This window comes from Ascaphus truei, chromosome 1, assembly GCF_040206685.1.
Source record: "Ascaphus truei isolate aAscTru1 chromosome 1, aAscTru1.hap1, whole genome shotgun sequence".
NCBI classification, from domain to species: Eukaryota; Metazoa; Chordata; class Amphibia; order Anura; family Ascaphidae; genus Ascaphus; species Ascaphus truei.
The window spans coordinates 533,789,922-533,800,030 of NC_134483.1; the positions used below are offsets into that span (position 1 = coordinate 533,789,922).

General features: G+C 40.5%; 1 protein-coding gene and 1 long non-coding RNA gene across 2 annotated transcripts in view; one reads left to right on the forward strand and one right to left on the reverse strand.

Annotated features, from left to right (window-relative positions):
• Nucleotides 1-8,308, forward strand: part of LOC142472238 (uncharacterized) — a 40,476-nt gene extending 32,168 nt beyond the window's left edge. Inside the window, exons 3-4 of the long non-coding RNA XR_012789634.1 lie at nucleotides 5,183-5,334; nucleotides 8,146-8,308. This is a non-coding gene — a long non-coding RNA (uncharacterized LOC142472238). The remainder of the gene's footprint in view (nucleotides 1-5,182; nucleotides 5,335-8,145) is intronic.
• Nucleotides 1-10,109, reverse strand: part of GFRA4 (GDNF family receptor alpha 4) — a 470,610-nt gene that overhangs the window by 437,789 nt on the left and 22,712 nt on the right. The window lies entirely within an intron of this gene.

Sequence of the window (10,109 nt, forward strand, 5' to 3'; positions counted from 1 at the left end):
ACTCCCAACAACAGCACTCCCACTCCCAGCAACACCACTCGGTGCACCAGCAACATCACTCCCCTGAACAGAACGTTCACTCCGACGCGTACTCCCACGAGTAGCACTCCCACTCCCACCAGCATCACTCTTCCCACGCTTTGCGGGCATACTTCCAGCACTCACAAAAAACAGACAAGAAATGTACAGGCAATCACACGACCCACTTCCACATATAAAACAAGACAAAGATGTAAACAAAACAACAAAGGACAAAGCTCACCCAATACACAACAAGTCTCTCAGTCAATATGCAAATCTTCAATCGTCCAGCTCTGTGCGTCTCTCTCTCTCTCTCACTCCCAACAACACAGAGAATGATTAGCAGTACACGTTGCCTTTAAATATGGCGCGCAATCAAAAACATGCTTGTTTCGCCTGATTCAGCAAGATTTGTGATTGTGCAACCTAACAGCACCCCGCCACGCACGCCGATACACCTGTGTGTGATCGGCTCATCATCGTGAGAGTGGGCGGATTTGTTTTCTGGTTGATTTTGAATGTATTCGGCACTTACTGCATACGGAGAGGGAAAAACGCCAATAACATGACTAATCGATAAGCTTGCCGATTTCACATAATCGTCGCTTACTGCATGAGGCCCTATGTCTACTATGTTATCATACATAGTTCTTTGCTGTGAAATAAATACAATGGTCCCATGAGACAGCTTGGTATACCTGGCGCTCCTCAGTAATAGGGTAGGAAAGTACCTGGTAAGGGTGAGAAACCCAATTGTAGTGATTATAGGGGAACACAGGGTAAGTTTAAACTATATTGATTTTAAAAGAATTAGAAATAATACGAAATATAATTTAAAAGTGTGTAGCTCCAAGAGGATCCTGAAAGTTATAGATGCCGTGCAGTGCTCAATCCCAACCAGAGTCCATGTTACACTGCATTCTTACAGAGCCCACCAACAGCACTGCTGGGGGCCCAGGATTCAAGTCTTGACCTTGGGTCAACCGGGTTGTTGAGTGGAGAAGGTGTGTTCCAGACATCTGGTTGGGGGGGAAGTTGTGCCAGTAGTGAGGAGTAGTGCTGATTAACCTAAAAATGACCCTGATGGCATCTCTGTGAGGAAAGGGCCGATTTCTACCATTTTAGTAGATCGGGAGGTGTTGTAAAGGGCCAATGGGGCAACCATTCTGAAGGAAGTGACCAACTTCTACTACATAAGTAGACCTTCTGTTGACACTCCCATGCTGCCCTCTGAGACACATGAAGCCAGGTACCACAAAACAGAAACGATTCTGGATAGGTCAGCTTTGATCGAAAATTGCATTGATACGCATACCGTACAGCCTTGATATTTTTGTGCAGCAGACTTTCAGACGTATAATTACAGTAGCTGCTAGCAATTTCTATTACTCCCAATCAGTATGCTTACTAACAGACAAAGGATTCTTTCTAGGAAGGACACTACATGTAAAAAGTATGGCAGTTCACTGTAAATTCAGCTGACGTATCACAAATGCAACTTAATGAAGGTGATAACATTCATTTTCGACCTGACACGGTGCTGATATCGTATGCAAATGACTGGAGTATTTTATCTTGACTTTGTTATTCTTCAACAGCTCGCAAATTCAAATGTAAGGAAGTTCAATTTTAATGAGTTTATTGAGGAAGACGTTTGTCATGTTTTTATAATTACACTGGAGCTGCAGTTAAAAACCTTCACTTTATTGTCATTCGGCATGGTCAATCTAGACACTGCAAATTAACTTTTTAACTTTTAAAGGTACATTATCAATATTGAAGAAATAATTTTTTGGGGTTGGCGTCTTAAATATGGTCACCGCAATCTTCTTCCAGCTACTTTATGATGGGGCCCCGCTCTCTTCAAACTAATTGTTGCAGCATTCTTACCTTAGGTAAGTAGAAGCCCTATAACTCCGAGGTCGGCAACTACAGTCCTCAAGAGCCACCACGTTTGCAGGATATCCCTGCTTCAGCGCAGGTGCAGTCTTTGACTGAGCCACCTGTGCTGAAGCAGGTATGTACTGCAAACCTGACCTGTTGGTGGCCCTTGAGGATTGGAGTTGCCCACCCCTGCCCTAACTAAGCACTCTGGTGGGATTCACGAAGCGTTGGTGTAAGGGGTTATTAGAGCTCGATCAGTGTTTACTGCCATGTAAGTCACTGGCAGCTAACGTCGGATCGCGCACGGGTGACGTTTATCGGAGGTTTGCGAATCCTGGCGTAAGTTCTATTATTTTGTCGAGAATACACTATATATGCAGTTATTATACTTATCTTGAATTATGGTCTGACAATAAAATATCCCATAAGAAGCTGTAACATGGCTAACCGCTTTTACTTTCTTCCCACTTTATCATGGGTTGTTAAGTGGGACTTCACTTTTAAGAAACATTCTGTGTAGCAAAAAGTTTAGTGAAAGGTGGAAGACCCAATAAATGCCTTATACAAAGCAGAACTCACAAATTAAAACAAATATACAGTACAGTATCAGTGGAGATCATGCTTTTGTATTTGCTGTCTGTTTTTCTAGTATGTATGTGTGTATGTATGTATGTATGTACAGTATGTAGGTATGTGTGTAGTTATGTATGTGTGTATGTCTGTATGTATTGTGACATAGGGCCTCATGCAGTAAGCGCCGATAAGGCTTTTATCGGCATTTTCCCGCCAAAATTGGATTTGAGATTCAGTAAGCGCCGATAAATGCTCAAAATCGGCAGTTTTTCTTGCCGATAAAAATTTATCGGCATGCGGCTGCCGATAACCCACTTATCGGCACTTTTTGAAATCGGCAGTATTCAAGTAGCCCCGATCAGCTTTGATGCTGATCGGCACTCAGAAATGGAGTTTTCATCGGCAATTGGTCCCGCCAACTAAAGTTGGCAAGTTGGAGGGGAGAAGGATCGGCAAGGTTACCGGGACGGCACTTAGAAAAAAAACCTCATCCCTACATCAATGGAGTCAATGGAGCAGGGACTTATAACATTATAGGACTGTTTACGTTCTATTGCTCATAATAAAAATGTGCTTGGCATTACAGTGTCGAGGTCATTCACTTCATCGTGTCAGCGCTTACGTTTATTATTGGCATAACATTGTACTTTTATATGTTATGATGATTTGCGTGTCACATTAGTCTTAATGTTATGATGTGTCAAGGGAAAATCCTATAGTAAACTCTTAAAGGAACAGGTCACATAATATGAAACATGTTACTTAAGTGTGCTTCAATTTATTATATGATGTAAGACATTTCACACATCTAACAGATCCAGCGTATAGTAATGTTGGTATACATTACAGAATGCTTTGAATGTGTAACGCATGATCAAATGTAAATGTAGCTGTTTGTTTTCATGTTTACATGTACTTTGTGACCTCCCTCTTTTGATGACGTCCGCAATTGGACAGTCAATAACATTGCATGTTTACATTGTACACGATGCATTAGAATCACTTCATGCTAACTTATACACACATCTATAATAGTTACTCATTTTTACACGATTGAAACTGAATCAATAGCAAGTATCCTGATGGCATTACATTATGCATATGCACATTACAATTAGTTCATGTGAACAGGTGACAATAACATGCCAAATTACACATGTTGCAACGTAGTTTCTCAACGTCAATGTCATGGTTGTATCCTAATTAGATGACTGAGTGTTGCGTTCTGAAGTGGTACATGCATTACACATTCCAGAAATACTTGCCAATAAATGGTTGTACAAAGCTTAACGTTACATCATTCTCAAATATCATGATTGCCTGGTGAACACACATAAATAATCCGTTTAATTGGTACTGGATACACGTTGGGAGTGAACAACTTGGATATGTTAATGTAACACCTTGCACTTCAGCAAGTCACCTGACATCATCACATAGGTATTTAAAGGAGGGCAATTACCTGCGCATTCACAGCTACAGACCTGAAAATGATGCGAATGTTTATGAGATGGAGGAAGATTCTATTGGATGAGAGGCTTGCTGATGGAGAGGATGTCACAGGCCAAGGAAGGGACAGGGACAGAGAAGACAGGGACAGTGACAGGCACGCAGACAGGAGAGGGAGAGGTCGAGGGAGAGGGCAAAGAGATGAGAGGAGAAGAGAGAGGAGAGAAGTTGTGCCTCGTCCTCGTTTGTACAGGGAGAGAACCATGTTAGATGGGATGAGTGAGGAGGAGATTGTAAGTCGCTATCGTTTGAGTTCAGCAGCAATCTTAGCTCTTTATGAAGAGATACAGGGAGATTTAGATTTTGGGACAGCCAGAGGTCGTGCAGTCCCTGGGCTGGTTAAAATGCTGTGCTCATTACATTATCTTGCTTCCGCGTCATTCCAGACAACTGTTGCGCGCGCACGTCACGAATGTGTGGACTAAGTCTTAGCGCATGCGCAAAACGATGTGTACGCTGTGCGTTCAATACATGTCCCTCCATGGTGCTGTTAGCATTACGCATATCATGGCTGAAAGTTATGATATGGAAGCGAAACAGATTCACTTCAACATACGTACATATCTAAACTTTGTAAACGGACGTGTGCCCACGGCAAAAACGGACAATCAGCCAATGAGCGAACAAAATACGTGTGACGTCATGTTAAGGCAACGTGAAATGCACGCAAACACCCCTCCCACTGAATGAACATTGGCCTCCAGCGCTGTGCACGCACCGCCCCACCGACGCGCGCGCATGACACACTGCACTGACCGTAACAATAAGCTATGGGCACAGCCAATACTGTTTCACGCGTGAATGTCGGTTGGGGGTGGGGCTTGCATCGGTAACCTTTTTAAGGACGCCTTGGGACATGACCAGGTTCCCACGTCATATGTGGGCGACACTTTGTTTTTATATGTTGAATGTTAAACAATGAGGTGTGTGTGTTACAGTTAGTGTAACATGTTGAAATGATACTTTAAAAGTGATAAGCATCTATGATTTAGGACTCCGTCACCAATGTGTACTAACGGTTCGTCATGTAGTATATTGTTATAGGAAATAATGTCTTTGTGCACGCTACATGTAAGGCTGTCTGCAATGTTAAGCTGTATACACTCCTTTGGCTAACAAATGGTGTATATTATTAATGTATACATATATAATTTGAGTAAAGGCATAACGAAATTTGTATTTACCATTCTTGTAGAAGTCAAAACTGATTTGGCTGCAACTGCTCGCTCCAGGAAGGCACAACAGTATCATCCATGGTTGAGGCAACCGTTGAATCCTGAATCACACACATCTCCATGAGGGTGTCATATGGATCTGCAGTGGCTTCTTCAAACAAGATGTCCGGAGGTACGTACAGTGGTTGGTTGTTTTCCCATCCACATTGGTATTGCCCATATAAGTTTGGATATATATCATAGTTATGTCCATCTTGCATCTGGTCTTGATGAATGTAGGGTGCAGGTATATCAGCAGACGCGACAGTGGGTGCGGCTTCAGTGTCACTGGTATTAGGCAAAAATATGCTATTTAACAGAAGATATGTTCCATGTTCCATGGTAAGTTTAAATGATGGCGCAACATGCCAGCATCCATATCGTTGATCTAGCCGATCATGGACACGCTCAAAACATTCATTTGCGGATAAAGTGAATCGTACAGAAGTTTTAAAATTTCGTTGTTTGTCAGGTTCTTGGTAGTATGGATATTTCTTTTGGATCAAGCCATAGATTTTGGCCACGTTTGCACTTTTCTCTGGCGTTGATTCGATTGCTTCATAAATCATAAATTTGTATGATTTACATGGATGGCTGTGCAATGTGGAAGCTTCTGCCATTTCTTCTCTCCAAGTGTACGTTGTGTTAAGTTGAACGCATACGGATGTCTGCTGAATGTGTGAATAGTTACATGTTATCTTCGCGGTTTCTTCCAAGGTTATAATACAACCTAGCAGTTATACGCCTAGGTATTCTCCCACAAGAAATTTGTTACAATAATTGGCTGAAATTCTTTGGGTAAGATACTCTTTTCAGAGGAATTGAAACTTTACTTTCGGCTTAGGCAATCAACATGTGCAAAACAAGTAGACTCTTTGAATTAGAATAACAATGTGTGTGAAATCATCTACAGTGCTATGATGAACAGATTTCTGGTTACGCTTAGCTAGATTTAACAATACACACACATCTCTCTGTTTGTTTCTTTTTTCTGTTTTTCTCTCTGTCTGTTTATCTCTCTTTCTCTCTCTTTCCCCCTCTGTTTCTCTCTCTCTTTGACTCTCTCTGTTAGTCTCTCTTGATATATACATATATATATATATATATATATATATACAGTGTTCGACAAACCTATACATTTGCGTGCCCCGGGCGAGTGGATTTAACATCGTGGCGAGCGCCTATTGGCCCAAGCAGCACACGTGTGGTACTAGGTGGCGAGTAGATTTTTTTGTTCGGCGAGTAGATTTTTTGGTGATTTGTCTACCACTGTGTGTATATATACTTAGATATATATAAATATATCAACATATATATTTATCTATATATAATTAACTATTAATTATATATATATATCTACATTGAAGGCCTTGTGTGCAAACAGGCCTTGTTGTAATTATCTTAACAGTTCATTACAGTTTATAACATTACTGGGTGAGTATGTTTGAGGGCCTATTTGAGTCAGATGTGTATAAGTTGAATTTAACAGTATATATATATATATAGTATATTATATATAGAGTGCTAAACTAAAGCCATTGATGTGTGTAAGTAGGCCTTGTTGTAATCATATTCTAAGTTAAATACAGGTGAGTGAATTATGGGCTCAATCATACTGATCCCATAATTTTAGCAAGTGTCCTAACATTTATATCTCATTAATACAAGGCCTGTTTGCTGACAACAGTGGCAGATATATATATATATATATATATATATATATTTATCTGTATTAATCAGTTAATATATATACACACACACACACACACACACACACACACACACACACACACACACACACACACACACACACACACACACACACACACACTGTGTGTGTGTGTTTACATATATCCATAGAGATACATAGAGATACATAGAGACTACAGATATATTCATACACACTTACAGATCTGTTATTGTAACCAAAAATCATACATGATCACATGCCAACATTATGAACTATGAAAGAAGATTAAGGTAAGTAATTCTTACAGAGTTAAGACACCAGAAAACATAACATAAAAATGTATGCTGTTATATGGGTAGTTACTTAAAGTTGTATGTCAATAATATTAGCATGAAATGACTATCTACATTACAAAAATAACCCAGATACATCTCATCTTGAACAAGAGCTAAGTGAATGTCAGCTTCCATTAACATGGCAAGTGTGTAATAATGTTGTACCATTAATTAACTGAGGATTAATACATATTCATATGTTATCAAATATGCCTTCATTCAGTCAGTGAGCATTTCTAAACATTCATGTGTACAAGGACATACTTGAATGTTATGAAGCATCTGTACATGATCATACATACACTATGCATGAAATAGTCTGCAGTAAACACCACCAGGACACCAACAAATTAAGTGAATGTGATTATTTATTTTTGTTTATCCTTTTGAGAGAGAGTCACAGGCCTGCTTGTTGGCTGTTGTGTTTGCCTTTTCCCTTTGGCAACTACTCTGGCCTTAACTGTACGACTTGTACTGGCCTGTGGCAGTTCTGTGGCACTGGGTGTGGGCACTTACACTTCAGGGGCACTGGGTGTGGGCTGTTGCACTTCAGGGGCACTGGGTGTGGGCTGTTGCACTTCAGGGGCACTGGGTGTGGGCTGTTTCACTTCAGGGGCACTGGGTGTGGGCTGTTGCACTTCAGGGGCACTGGGTGTGGGCTGTTGCACTTCAGGGGCACTGGGTGTGGGCTGTTGCACTTCAGGGGCACTAAGTGTGGGCTGTTGCACTTCAGGGGCACTGGGTGTGGGCTGTGGCAGTTCAGGGGCACTGGGTGTGGGCTGTGGCAGTTGTGAAGCAGTTGATAAACATTGCAAGAGTGATGGTGGAGCAGTTTCTTGTTTTGGTGTTTTAATCTTTTTCCAAAAGCTGGTTAGTAGTAATTGTTGCCCTAACTTTTTTTTTCGTGTCTCATTTGTAGGTGTCGGTTCCAGATTTTGAACAGATGTAAGCGGTTGGATGTTGAGAGGGACCTGCACAGAACTTGCACCTACTGTACCTGTATCATCCAGAACTGGGGAATGAAGAACTGATGACTCAGGAGAAAAAGTTGCAGCATGTAAAGATCCATCCTCAGATGGGGTAAAGTGGAATTGTTGTTCTCTTGCTGTCATTCGCAACTAGTGCTTGTAATGTCATGTTTACATTTTGGATTTCTTTAGGAACTTGGATGATGACTTTTTGAATTTGTGACAGTTCTGATATTGACCTTTCATGCATCCTTTCATGCAATGACAGCATCCTTTCAAGCACTGACATCATTTCTGAATCGCAACGATTTTCTTCACCCAAGATTCGTTCTTCAGAAGCTGCAATAGCTGAGTAGGTGTCACGAGCAGGAGGACTTGAATGCTGTGTTAATCCAGGAGTGGCAACAGCTTCATGGTCACTTGAGTGAATTTGTCCTTGAGCGGCAACATCTGGTTCTACAAATAAAGAAAGACATTATGGAACTTTCACTTGTTTTTCAATATAATGATAGTTGTTCTCATAGTGGAACACATAACATGTTTCCATAATTTTTAATTTGTGTCCAATTAAAAGATGATGCTTGAAGTAACAATGATGTTTCGACTCAGTCTGAAAGAAGAATGAATGAAAGGTTGTTGTAACCTCACAACTCCTAGCTGATAGGTTACAACACACACAATACATGTTGTCAGGAAACACTCCATCGTCTGTTACAATAACTGATGTGAAGTTAATTACATGTGAAAGGCATTTATTTTGCATGGCACATGAAATTTGACAAATGTACACATTAGATGTGCTGCACCTCAAACACTCACCTTCCATGCTTGATGATGACCTTGATGAGACAGGTGATGAGACATGTTCAGTGTCAGGTGTCCCAGGAGCTTCAGGAGCAACTATTTAGAAGAATAACATCAGAATGTTATTGACATGTGTACATGATTAGCATGAAGTTTGTGTAGTGGGAGTATTTATGGCTAAATATCAGCATCACATAACAAAATGACAATGATATGTTTCAGGCAAGCTGTACATTATCCATCTTAACATAAATGTACATGTGAACCTAATTGGCACATTTATTTTCAACACCATACAACATACAATGTTCATGCAGGAATGCTTTGTAAAATTAAGTGTTCTGTTGTACATAAACAGCTTATGTTGTGTAGTAATCTAACAATAATAATGTACATCACTACCATGACAGCAAAGTTGACTCTGCTTATAATTCAGTACCTAATTGTGGAAATGTGAATGAATGTTTTTAGTGATCTGTCTGAACATTTAAGAGAAGCAGGTGTAGCGCTCAATGTGGCTGACACTCATTAACACATCCAGTGTGTCACTCACAGCTGGTACTGTTGTGATAAGGTGACGTATCTATAAGGTAAAAAGAAGATATGAGTGAACGAATGACTACCGTACGTTTTCATATATAGTGGCCTGGTGGTTGAAAGTATTCAGATAATTACCATTTCTAATGAATGTGATTAACTTCTGTTCACCTTGTCAGCGTGTAACAACTGTAGTCCCTCCCCCAAGACGTGACACCACCCTGACCTTTTATTTGGTTCTACCACCTGTAAGCCGTCCCACAAGACTTGACCCTACCATGACCCTGTGATCTGGCTCTGTGCCCGACCCCACCCCCTCTGTTCACCTATATGCTGTGATTACATATTAATTGCAGCTGGTTTCACACACTGGTTCATGAGCAAAATAAAAATCTGAAGTGAGCTACATATGAACACAATTAAATACCATATGGTACATGTTCCTATTTATGCTCTCATTATACTACATGAAGCGAAAAAAGAGCTTTAATAAAACATAACCAAATGTGTTTGTGCAAATTATTAATGTTCGCCTTTCAATGCACAATCTTCCATGCAAGACTTGATTAGGCAC